This window comes from Xyrauchen texanus, chromosome 37 (assembly GCF_025860055.1).
Source record: "Xyrauchen texanus isolate HMW12.3.18 chromosome 37, RBS_HiC_50CHRs, whole genome shotgun sequence".
Classification (NCBI taxonomy): Eukaryota; Metazoa; Chordata; class Actinopteri; order Cypriniformes; family Catostomidae; genus Xyrauchen; species Xyrauchen texanus.
In genome coordinates, this window is record NC_068312.1 from 22,335,155 (window position 1) to 22,348,052 (window position 12,898).

Genomic DNA, 12,898 nt, shown 5'->3' on the forward strand with positions numbered 1-12,898 from the left:
AAATGTACTCACATGAGCAGTTTCTTGTCTTCCCCAGATGAGACATATGATGGAACTCGTAAACTGGAGCGTGCTTCGCTTGTGATTTTGATTCAGATTCATGATTTGCAAAACAAATCATTCAGATCACTTTTTGAATCTTTTTGTTCAGTTCAAAGTAATCAAATTTAAGAGATTCGACTGAAATAATTTTTTTAACGAATCACACATCACTATCGTGATCTGCATGCATTTTTGCATGTACTGCTGTTATACTTTTGTGGTGTTCCGTTGCAAAAGTAACGAAAGGGTCTGGAGATATTTATCGGAGTAAAAGTATCAATTTTCTCTTCAAATTGTAGTAAAGTAAAAGTAAAAGTCAAAAAATATTTATACTCAAGTAAAGTACAAATATAAAAAAACTGTACTCAAGCACATTAATGAAGTATTTGATGTGAAGTATTACTATACACCTCTGCATATCGGAGACGCACGTGCGCCATCTTGGGTGGCGGTTAACGGCACATTGAAATTAGCTCTCGTGGGATCTGTAATCTCCTCTGTAATACAAACCAGTTGAATCCTGTTGCAGTTTAAATAGGCTCACTATGCTGTAGCGTATGAATGGGAATCATTAACTCATCGATTTTGAAGACAAAGAACCCCTGTCAGATCACTGAAATGGCGCCCGCTAGTCTGTGAAGTACAATGAACTATTGACAAACCTCCTTTCCCCGTGCTGTACCATGTGAGCCAGGCACGTGAAAAAGTTGACAAAAAGTTGTGTCTTTCATGTAAAACCCAGAAATGTTTATTTTTAAGTAAATATGTTCAATCCCGTATGTTTGTGTATGTCTGCTGTTAGATCAAACTAGTAAGACTGCTTAGTTGTGTAGTTTAAACTCTGAGGCCTTATATTTAATAGCCTAAGAGTGTATATCCACTTTTAAGTGTACCAAATACACGTTTCTTGGTATCAAATTAAACCTTACGATTTGTCCTAGCTGAATATAAATATAAGATCACCTTAGAATTGCATTCTGCTATGTTTTTACCATCTTTTGAGTTATTCAAGCCAAAGCCGGACCCGGTCAATAAAACATGCAAATGAGCCTTGACGGACAAAGGAATCATCTCGCGCCCAAAATGGAGGGATCTCATTGGGTCAGCCCTCCCAAGGGAGGTGTGACATCCCTACCTTTAAAAGTCAGGCCCGGCATTGGAATCGCTCTCTTACCTTTTCCCCTTGGACTTCTTCTGGATCTCTTCAAGCCATCTTACACTTCTGCCTTCTTCCCCCGATCTTCTGCAACCCTCCGGAACACCCGTCGACTCTTCAACAGTTACCCTCTAAGACGCTTCGAACTTCTCGGAACAACCCTTCAACTCTCTCTTCAAGTGAGTTTCAAATCCATGCTCTGGAAACACCAACAGGAAAGCCCATCTCAAGGACGCCACGGAGACGCGACATCCACGCAGCCTTGCTCAGCCACACATAGGTCCATTGTGCAAGTATTATTCCATTGAAATTCAAATGCATCACAGTGTGTAATTTCCTCGCTGGCTCCAAAGTGTTAATTGTTGAAATAAGTTTGCCATACCTCTAATAATTCTTTGCTTTCCCTTACTGTGTTTATTTTGCGTATTTTATGTTTATTCTATGTTAAATGTTTGTGTTGTCAAGTGTAGTGGTATATCCTAGTGTCTTGTATTAAAATCAATTATACGCTTGATTGTCTGTGTTTGTTGGTCATAAAACAAAGCCTCTTTAATGTGCGATCTAAAGCTACGAGCTGATATTATCAAAGTAAGTTAACATGCTTTGATGAGTCAGCTTATAACTAAGAATAAACCTTCAAGAGAACTGATCAGGAGTATTTAGCAAAGCAGTTCGCTGGACGAACTGACTGATTGCGGTAGCCTACGGGTCAATTCCATTAAGGTGTTATTAAAATTAATATAGCCTGTATGCATATAATGTATATTCCTAATTAATTATAATTCATTGTGTTTAATTATCTATATATATTTGAAGCAGACTCTTGGACTATATAAGCCCTTTTTGGGGCGTTTTTGTATGTATTGTTATCTGGTTCAAACCGTATGATTAATCATTGATTACGATCATTTAAAATTAATTGTACATTCCCCAAACCTGACCTGGATACTCTACAATGCGATACGAACGGTCTGAAATTACACACAGCTGCGAGTCCTTATCATTCATTCCTCCAGGCCTCACCCCCCCATTCACAAACCAGCGCTCGGCCACACCCCCATTACCACAACAACATACATCAATCACTATGTCATTGTGTACCTGTCTGACATTAGCACAACACAGTCAGAAAAGACAAAGAAAGCGTGAAAAAATGACATGCTATATCTCCCAGATGCCACTGAAATTTAATCTAAGGACAAAAGCAATGTTTCAAGCAGAACTGTCTGTTATTATAGTGGATTACCAGTATTAACCTGAGCTGCAGATGTTGAGACACCTTAAAGTTCTCATATTTGAAGTTGAAGTTCTCATATATGTGTATGTATCCACCATTTTTGTATAGTGTATTTATTCAGACCCCTTCATTTAACATTTTGTTATGTTGCAGCCTTATGCTAAAATGCTTTAAATTATTTTTTCATCAATATACACTAAATACATATACATACCCCATAATGACAACGTAAAACCAGATTATTGATAACTGCAAATGTATTAAAAATGAAAAACAAACTGAAAATATCACATTGATATAAGTATTCTGACCCTTTGCTTTCAATTTCAATTTCAAAACACTTTATTTGTCCCCAAGGGGCAATTAATTTGACACTTCAAATTTAGCTCAGCTGCATCCCATTTCTCTGTATCATCTTTGAGAAGTTTCTACACTTTGACTGGAGTCCGCCTGTGGCAAATTCAATTGATTGGACATGATTTGGAAAAACGCACCTGTCTATATAAGGTCTCACAGCAAATTACAACGATATCCTTAATGAAAACCTGGTCCAGAGCGCTCAGGACCTCAGACTGGGCCGACGGTTCACCTTACAACAGGACAATGACCCTAAGCACATAGCCAAGACAATGCAAGAGTGGCTTAGGGAGAACTCTGTGAATGTCCTTGAGTGGCCCAACTAGAGCACGGACTTGAACCCAAACATCTGAACATCTCTGGAGGGACTTAAAAATGGCTGTCCACCAACAGTCCCTATCCAACCTAACTGTCACGATTCCCTTGTTGTCTGCCCTGTGTTCCACTAGTCTTTGTCACAAACTCCAATTCCCATGATTCACGGCCCTCATCACTGCCAGCCCTGTGTCATTGTTCTCACCTGATTGTCGTTTGTCATCATCATGTCTCCTGTGTATTTAAACCCTGCTGTTTCTCCATTCCCCTGTCGATCGTTGATGTTTGTAGATGTTGAATGTAGATGTTTGGATGTGTTTGTTTATCCTTGGTCTCCGTAGCTGTTTATCCTGCCTGTTTACCCTTTGGATGTTTTGCCTGTTTACTCTTTGGATGTTCTTCGTGGTTTTGTTTTATCTTCCCATCGTGGATGTTTTATTTGTTCCAGTCTTGTTTGTATTCATCAGTTTCAATAAAAACGTGTTTAGATCCTCACCCCTCGTCTGCCTTCGTCTGCCTCCACCTGCTAGCGTTACACTAACAGAGCTTGAGAGGATCTGCAGAGAAGCTTGTTACATCATACCCAAAAAACACTTGAGGCTGTAATTGCTGCCAAAGGTGCTTCAACTAAGTACTGAGTTATGGGTCTGAAGACTTATGTCAATATTTTGTTTCAGTTTTTTAATTTTAATAAAATTGCAAAGTTATCAAAAATCTGTTTTTTTGCTTTGTCATTTTGGGGTATGGAGTGTAGATTGACGTGAAAATATTAATAATTTAAAGCATTTTACCATAAGGCTGCAACAAAGTGTGAAAGAAATGAAGGGGTCTGAGTACTTTATGCACTTTATGTTTGTATTTGTGCATGTATACTGTACGTTATTTCCTTTTAAAGCCGCTCGTTAGCAACCAAATGTAAATTATTGTTTTAGTGCAGCAGTTGATTGACAGGAAAGGGGTGGCGCTACGCTGCTGCCGGAACACATACAAATTGATTAGCATATACACCTCAAATGTGATGCTGTACCATGCGTTTTTGACCACATTCGCATGTGGTTTTTGTGAATTGATCACAAAACATTTTATACCACGTATAGATCTGTATTTAGCACTGAACACATGTGATCGGATCACCAAAAATTTATCTTATTACCAGGTGTAAATGTGGTCATTAAAGCTGTAATAAAGCTCAAGCAACGTGAAGCTGGAGCAGCTCCCGAATGCAGGTGTGTTAGGGTTAGGGTTAGAACAGAGTGGAGCAAAAAATTACTTATCTGAAAAGGGCATATATTGAGCAGTGGTAGTGAGTCATCCAGGTCTGTCGCATAGATCTGTCATGGGTATGTGGGCAGGGCCAAATCCAGAAGGATTGTCGCAGCAGTAAGGTAAGCAACGGTTTATGTATGCTTACTCTGGTGTTATAACATGCTCCTCCTGATCTTTGTTTGTAAAACTCCATAATGTAAGAACTTGTAAGACTTGGCTTATACAAAAAGATACGACTTTCATTCCAACAGAGGTCAACCAATTGTTAGGAATAGATTAGGTGCTCATACAGAATCCACACTTCACAATACACACTCCATCCACTGGGGGAGTACCACTGTATTCCTTTGCAATTTGCTGTACTGGAAGGGGAAGTGTCAATTTGAGAGAGGACTCTGACCAAGTGGAAGCGGATCCAGGAGACGCCAATACTGTGGAGACACCAAATCTGTTTTCCTCTCATACCCTTTTGTCCATTTTATGGACAGATTCCACTACAATATTTTCTGTCTTGGGACTTTTTCTTTCACTGGTTTGTACTGTACCTGACACTTGGGCTGGCTGACAATGGAATCAGTGCTTGAGCTTGACGAGGATGCTAAGGTGAGGAACTACTTCCTCCTTTCACAAACAACCAAATTAGCTCCACCCATTTTGCTCTCACACTGAGTAACGTCTCGGGTTATGACTATAACCCTTGTTCCCTGAGAAGGGAACGAGACACTGCGTCGTTGAAAACGACTCTTTGGGGAACGCTCCTTAGCGCACAATTGATGTGTGTTTTTTATTTTTTGACGCGAACTGCATGCTGGAGATTGGTGTGGCCCGAAGCGTCAGAGACGGCGGGAAACCAACACCGATTTCCTGAGGATTCCGCTGCGAGAACAACCTCGGTTGCTCTGCAGCGGGGGGGGGCAGCCCTCCGAGGTTCTAACACCCCGGTTAGGACCTCTTCCCCAAGCCCTCCTAGCCTTAAGGACGTCCCTCAGGTCGGCCCCTGGCTGGAGGGCTTCCGCTGGGAGCGCTTCCTCTGTTGCCAAGCTCCTGGAGGAGGGGCTCTAGAGGAAACGCTCTCCTTTACTCTGCGTGGTGCGAGGAGCTGACTGAAGGCTGGGGCTGATGTGTTTGCCCCACCCTACTTGACTTAGACTTGGATTTACGGGGAGAAACTGCTTGAACGCTGCAGATTGTTTCCTCGCCTCCTGAAACCTGTCGACGACCGATGTAACGGCGTCGCCGAACAGGCCAGAGGGCGAGGCGGGGCATCAAACAAAAAAGCTCTGTCTTTTCTTTTTATTCCCGATAAATTTAGCCACAGATGCCTCTCCGTGGTCACCATAGCTGCCATAGAGCGGCCAATAGCACGGGCCGCCTCTTTAGTTGCCCGGAGAGACAGATCTGCGGCTCTGCGCAACTCCGCAATATCTTCGGAGTTGGCCCCTCCCCTCATCTAAATCTTTCAGGAGATCGGCCTGGTACGCCTGCAAAATCGCCATTGAGTGCAGACACGAACCAGCCCGACCTGCCGCCATGTAAGCCCTGCTTATTAATGCAGATGTATCTCTGCAGGGCTTACTAGGCAGCGCCGGGGTTTTAAGGGAAGATGCCGACTCAGGAGAGAGGTAACCGGCTAAAGCCTCCTCCACACCAGGCATCTTCCCATAGCCCATATCCTGTGCCCCTAAAACATCGCTGTAATCGACCACACTGGGGGTGGAGACACGGGACGAATGTGGTTTATCCCACGATCTTGAGATCTCTTTGTGGAGATCGGGGAAAAACGGCAAACCCCGGTGCTGGGGTTGTGACGCGTGCTGCAGGAAACGCTCATCTAATTTGCTTCCGACGTGCGTTCCCTGCTCATTTTGTGGCCAGCTAATGTTAAGTCTGGCCACAGCACGCGTCACAACCTGAATCAGCTCCTCAAAAGCCTGGCCGAAAACCGGCGTGCTTGGCTGCTCACGGTCGTCCGCATCAATGCTGAGCATTTCCACTTCCTCAGAAGCAGAGAGCTCGAGCATTGGGACCTGATCGTGGGCAGAAGAAGCCGCGACGCGGGCTTCTGCACCACTCACAGTAGGCTCGGGATCCTCAAATGAAGAATGAGAAAGTGCCGCAGCAGTCTCATTCTCATCTGCAAGATCCCGCTGCGAACCCCACCATCTCAATCGCCGCGCTGCCTCAACAGACGCGGGACCAGAACCGTGGGGAACGCGAGCCTGACCGTGCTCATCAAAGCACGCCAACCGGGAGCGCAGCACTGTCATGGGTAGTGCTTCACAACTTACACAGGCGGATCCCTCGAGAGCTGCCTGTGCGTGCTGCGCTCCCAAACAGTTCACACACAAATCGTGCGTGTCCCTACCCGTAATAAAACGAGGGCAGGGGTGCACGCACTTCTTGAACTGCTTGGTGGTAATAATTCTTTTAAATAGGACAAACAACACCAAATAATACAAACAATATACATAGAGCGCTTGCTGAAGAGCGAAAGCTAATGTGTATGTGTGCCGGCGTCACTTTTATGCATCCGGTTATGCCGTCACATGTTACGTCATGACGCAACACCAATCAAGATTGGAATAGTTTCATTCATACTTCAGAGGCGCACGCTAAGGAGCGTTCCCCAAAGAGTCGTTTTCAACGACGCAGTGCGAGTTCCCTCGGAAGGGAACTGTCAAAACATAGACTTTAAAGTTAGGATTGCCAGCTAGTGAGCCTTTCTAGTTACCCCTAGACAACATAGCCATAGTTTTTGTATGGTGATTAGCTGGTGATTTCATAACACAATCAACAAACAGAATTTCTAATAGACTAACTAGGGTTAAATTTTTGCTAGACCCTATCCAACACTTTATTTTTAGAAAGGAAAAGTCTGTGAACGAATGTGGTTACTCATTTCATATTTATTTATGCAATACAATTCACTGATGTGTGTCAACAACCTGCACTTTCCTTGTTTTCTTTATTCTGTGGTAGAAAAAGTTGGTTTCCATGTAAAATCATGGTTAGGTTTAGGGTTTGGCTTTAGGGTTACACTTTGAAAATGTTTTAAGAATGCTCGCTCAAAACCCTAATACCCTCTGTCTTCTGTGGTACACAATTGTGATTTTCCTAATAAAATCATTAGTTTTAGCATTTTGCTATGGGTTTACACTTAATGGTTAGATTTATATTTGGTGGTAAAATGATGCTCTTCTTTATTTATTATGCTCTAAGGGAGTAACCAGTTCATATGATTTTTCTTTTTACTTTACATCCCATACTATTATTACTGATTTGTCATGAGACAATATCTGCTTTATTACAGCATGTTTTCTTTTAAAAACGTTATCCTATATTGTGTGACCAAAACAAATGGCTAATTATAACAATGTGAAAAACTCGTACCACTCTGGCTACAGAAATGTTACCTTTGAATTCAAATTCTTCACATTTTTGTGTTCTTAGCAAATCTCCAAAGCCTTATTGACTGAAATGGACCCATTCTCTTTGTGTCTGTACTTTTATCGATTAGGCCACACCACTTTTGATGTTCCCAGAATATTCACAGCATAAAACATTACATTTCCTTTAAATTATGAGAATCCATCTCTCCATTTCCCCACTTACTAAGGGGGTGGAACATGTATGCTCATCAATAGTATTATTATTAATGTGGACAAAGAGGGGACAGAACTAAAGCTGAAGGCACCAGACCACACTTTTTGAACAGAATTAAAAAATGTTGTTGAACTATTCCTTTAACTGCTGAATGAGACCTCAACTACCAAACGCAAACAAGTCAAATCACAAATAAGCCTGATTTGCACAAACACAAAATCAAAAAATGTAGTTGCTCACACAAACCACACTAACATATGCGTGCAAGGTCTATAATTCTCTTTCATCCTCCCTTTGTCTCTCACATACTCAAACTTAATAACTTAACAAAACTTTCTGCCTCCCTCACACTGCCTCTTATGTGGATAAATTTACATCGTCTTTATGTGAGTGCTTGAAATGAGATAAAGATGCTCCCCGAGGACACAAGTTTGTTTCAGTGTCTGAGAGTTTGTGTGGGAGTCTGAGAGTTTGTGTTAGTAGCTAAATCTCTTTTTAATATCCGTGAAGGAGGGAAGAAAAAGAGGAAATAAAGACAGCAGAGTGGTGTGATGGTGAGCATGGATTACATTTATCTCTGTGATACTGGTATATTGCTCTCTCGCATCTGCGTGTCTAGCCTCGAGATCAGACTGCCATCTGGGATGATGACCTCTGCATGCTCTGGGATTCTGAAAGAATGTTTTCTCCTTTCAATAATCATTTCCTCCAAGGCAAATGGAATTATAACATCCCAATAGAGCATTTACACAGCACTACAGAACTCTGCTGCTAAATGGTCACATACAATTGGAGTCCAAGTTGAAAATCTGGGATATAAAACCTGCAATAAACTGAAAGTTTTAGGACTTGTTTTTAAAAATGTTTAACGTCTCAGGTTACATGTGTAACCCTTGTTCCCTGAAAAAAGCGGAACGAGATGCTGTGCTTTGCTAAGCACTTTTGGGAACAATCCTGCATTGTGACCAGCTGTGAATATGCGTGTAACATGTCAATGAACATTGGCCGGAATTTATAACCTCGGCTGGTGAGATCTTTAGATGCACCTGTGGCCAGGCTATAAATAGACGCGTCACCAGCGTGTCGTCAGATATCTTTTTCTGAAGAGCAGTCCTGGGACGTCCCAGTGCGGCAAAGAAGCGCAGCATCTCGTTCCGCTAAACCATAAAATTTGATGTGTGCGGAGAGGACCAGCCTGCTGCATCACAAACTTGTTCAGACGTGAGCTTGAGATGTCGACTCAAGGACGTAAGAGTCCGTAGTAGCAAAAACATCTAACCCATAAAGTTTGATGAACGTGTGCGGTGAGGAACAGACTGCCGCATCACAAACTTGTTAAGGCATGAGCCTGCCATAAAAACTGATGAATGTGCACGGAGAGGACCAGCCTGCCGCGTCACAAACTTGTTCAGGCATGAGCTTGAGATGTTGACTCAAGGACGTAAGAGCCCGGAGTAGCATGAACATCCAAACTATAAAATCTGATTAATGTGTGCGGAGAGGACCAGCCTGCCACATCGCAAACCTGCTGCAGAGGGACCCCTCTAGCCAAGGCTTTAGAGGAGGCGACCCCTCTGGTGGAGTGAGCACTGACACCTACTGGCGAAGCTTGACCGCGCGCCTTATAGGCCAGTGCAATAGCATCCCTCACCCAATGTGACATAGTCTGCTTGGTAGCGGCCGCCCACCATAGCAGACAAATAATTGCCCTGACTTACGCCACTGGCTAATGCAGTGGACATAAGTCTGAAGGGCACAGACTGGGCAGAGTCTGTGAAGTCTTTCCTGCTCTAGCATTAAAAACGGCAGTGAGCAGAAGGCTTCCAGAGTGACAGGATGTAGTGTCGAAAAAGGCACCTCAGGAAGGTAGTCAGGATGAGGATGCAGAATAGCTTTGGCCATACCTGGGGCAAATTCTAAACAGGACGACAAAACAGACAGAGCCTGTAGATCCCCAATCCTCTTAAGAGAGGTAATCGCCATAAGAAAGACCATCTTGAGAGTCAGAAGTCTGTCAGACGCTGACTCTAGAGGTTCAAAGGGGGTCTCAACCAGACCCTCCAGGACTATTGCTAAGTCCCATGAAGGAGTTCTGATCCTAACAGGAGGCCTCAGTCGCATGGCTCCACGAATGAAGCAAGTGAGTAGAGGATGCCTCCCCAAAGGCACCCCATCCATCAAGGCGTGGCAAGCCGAAATGGCGGCCACATAAACCCTGAGAGTAGTGGGGCATATGCCTGCTGACAGTTTTACCTTCAGAAAGTCCAGAACTGAAACAATTTGGCAGTTAACTGGATCTGCACCATGTGAACTGCATCACTTTTCGAAGACACCCCATTTATTGGTGTAGATTCTTCTGGTAGAGGGAGCCCTAGCACTAAGAATGGTCTCGATAACCTCAGGTGACAGCCCTGTGTCCCTCAGTTGGTACCCTTCAGGGGCCAAACATGAACATTGTTTCCACAATTCGGGCCGGGGAGGAAATATCATCCCCTGCACCTGAGACAGAAGGTCCCTCCTGTCCAGAATCGCCCAAGGCGAGCCGTCGAGGAGAGATATTAGCTCCGTGAACCATACCCTGTTCAGCCAACGCGGCACTATCAGTAAGAGGCAAGACCCTTGCTGGCGAACTCTGGCCAAGACTCCCAGGAGCAGAGAAACTGGGGAAAAATGCATACAGACGCATTCAGGGCCATGTATACGCCATCACGTCCAGACTCAGGGGGGGCTGGGTGACTCAGGGAGAAGTAGAGGAGACATTGCGCTGTTCATAGAGGCGAAGAGGTCCTCTTCTACCCTGTAAAATCTCACCCAGATTTGTTCCACTACCTAGGGGTGGAGTTTCCACTCACCCGTCGGTATTTTCTGTCTGGACAGTAAATCTGCTCCCACATATGGGCATCCAGGGATATAAACTGCCCTGAGTGACAGGGGCTTGCCCTGGGCCCCAAGGAGAATCTGATGTGCCAGAAATTTAGCTGACGTGAACGTGGACCTCCTTGATGGTTTATGTAAGAGACTACCGCTGTATTGCCCACCCGCACCAAGACATGGTAGCCTCTGGAGGAAGTATTTCAGGGCCAGAAATACCGCCATCAACTCAAGACAGTTACTGTGACAACCGAGCTGATGACCCTCCCATCCCCTTGAGCTGGACGACCACTTAAGACCGCTACCCAGCCCGTCAGGGAGGCATCTTTTGTTAGCAGCCTGCGACGACCTAGGGTGGGACCAAAGGTAAGAAACTGGGGTCTGAACCACATAGCAAGGGAACGAAGCATGCAGCGCGTAACCCTTATTAGCCCTAGGGGACTGGCCCTTGGATGAAATCCCCTGGCTTTTAGCCACAGCTGAAACGGTCTCATATGGAGCAGGCCCAAAGGGATCACCGTGGATGCAGATGCCATGAGACCTAGTATTTGTTGATACTGGTGAACAGTGTAACCTTGACCTAGCCTGAGTTTGCTCAGGGTGTTCTGAATGGAAGTGATACGAGCGGGAGACAACTGTGCCCGCATCGTGATCAAATTCCATACAACCCCCAGATAGGTGATTCCCCGGGTGGGAGAGAGAACGCTCTTTGACTTTGAGTCTCAGACCCGGAGAAACCAGATGAGCTAAGAAAATATCCCTGTGTTGAACTGCCAGTTCTTGGAGCTGCGCTAAGATCATCCAGTCGGTCTATGTAATTCAGAATGCAGATGCCCTGGAGTCGCGAAGGAGCCAGTGCTGCATCCATGCATTTTGTGAATGTGCGGGGTGATAGAGCTAGGCCGAATGGAAGAACCAGATACTGGAAGCCTTCATCCCCGAAAGCGAACCTCAGGAACTTCCTGTGCTGTGGCAGAATTCCAATATGGAAATATGCTTCCTCGAGACACGACCATATTGACAGTTAGCATCTTGAACTTGAAGACCCTCACCAAGCGGTTCAAGCCTCAAAGATCTAAAATCGGACGCAACCCCCCCCCCCCCCCACACACTTCTTGGGGACCAGGAAGTATCTACTGTAATAGCCTGACTCTTTCTCTGGAAGGGAAACACGTTCATGGCCCCTTTGACCAAGAGATTTTGCAGCTCTTTCCACAGTAGACGTGTCCGCTCCGCTTTCACGGTAGTTCTTCGTCGAGCATTGCACCCGCACTCAGGTCAGCCTGGTACGCCTGTAACACGGCCATGGTGTGCAGCGCAGCACCAGCCTGACCTGTCGCTTGTTAAGCCCTCCCCACTAGCATGGAGGTAGTCCTGCATGGCTTAGTGAGGAGAGCGTGATTCTTGAGTGATGATGCCGAACCCAGTGAGATATTCTCTTCGACCGGTGGCATCATTGAATACCCCCATGTCTCAGCACCCACGATAGTCGAGTATAAAGACGTCGAGGGTACGTGAACACGGAAGTATATGGGTTCCTCCATAAGTGAGAAACTCGTCATGGAGGTCATCGAAGAAAGGAAGGGACTAATATAGCGTTCCATTTTTTAAAAAAAAAATTTTATTATAATCTTTTTGGCCACCAGACAGAAATCTGTCTTATAGTTTGGAGCGTTTGGGGGGGGGGTGTCTCTTGTTCGCGTGGCCAGTCTAGCTGTAGTCTGGCTACAGCCTGAGTAACCACCTCGAGTGCCCCAACGCGAGAGCAGCATGCTCTTCCCCTAAACAAACAAAACAAAATTTAATCTGCTTGTGAGACACACAGAACAGTTTGCTCTGAAGAAAACAGATCTGACGACACACTGGTGACGCGTCTTTTTATAGCCTGGCCACAGGTCCATCTAATGATCTCACCAGCCGAGGCTATAAATTCCGGTCAATGTTCATTGATGTGTTACACACATATTCACAGCTGGTCACAATGCAGGATTGTTCCTAAAAGCGCTTAGCAAAGCGCAGCATCATAGTGAAGCTTTTTGTAAAGGGAACAA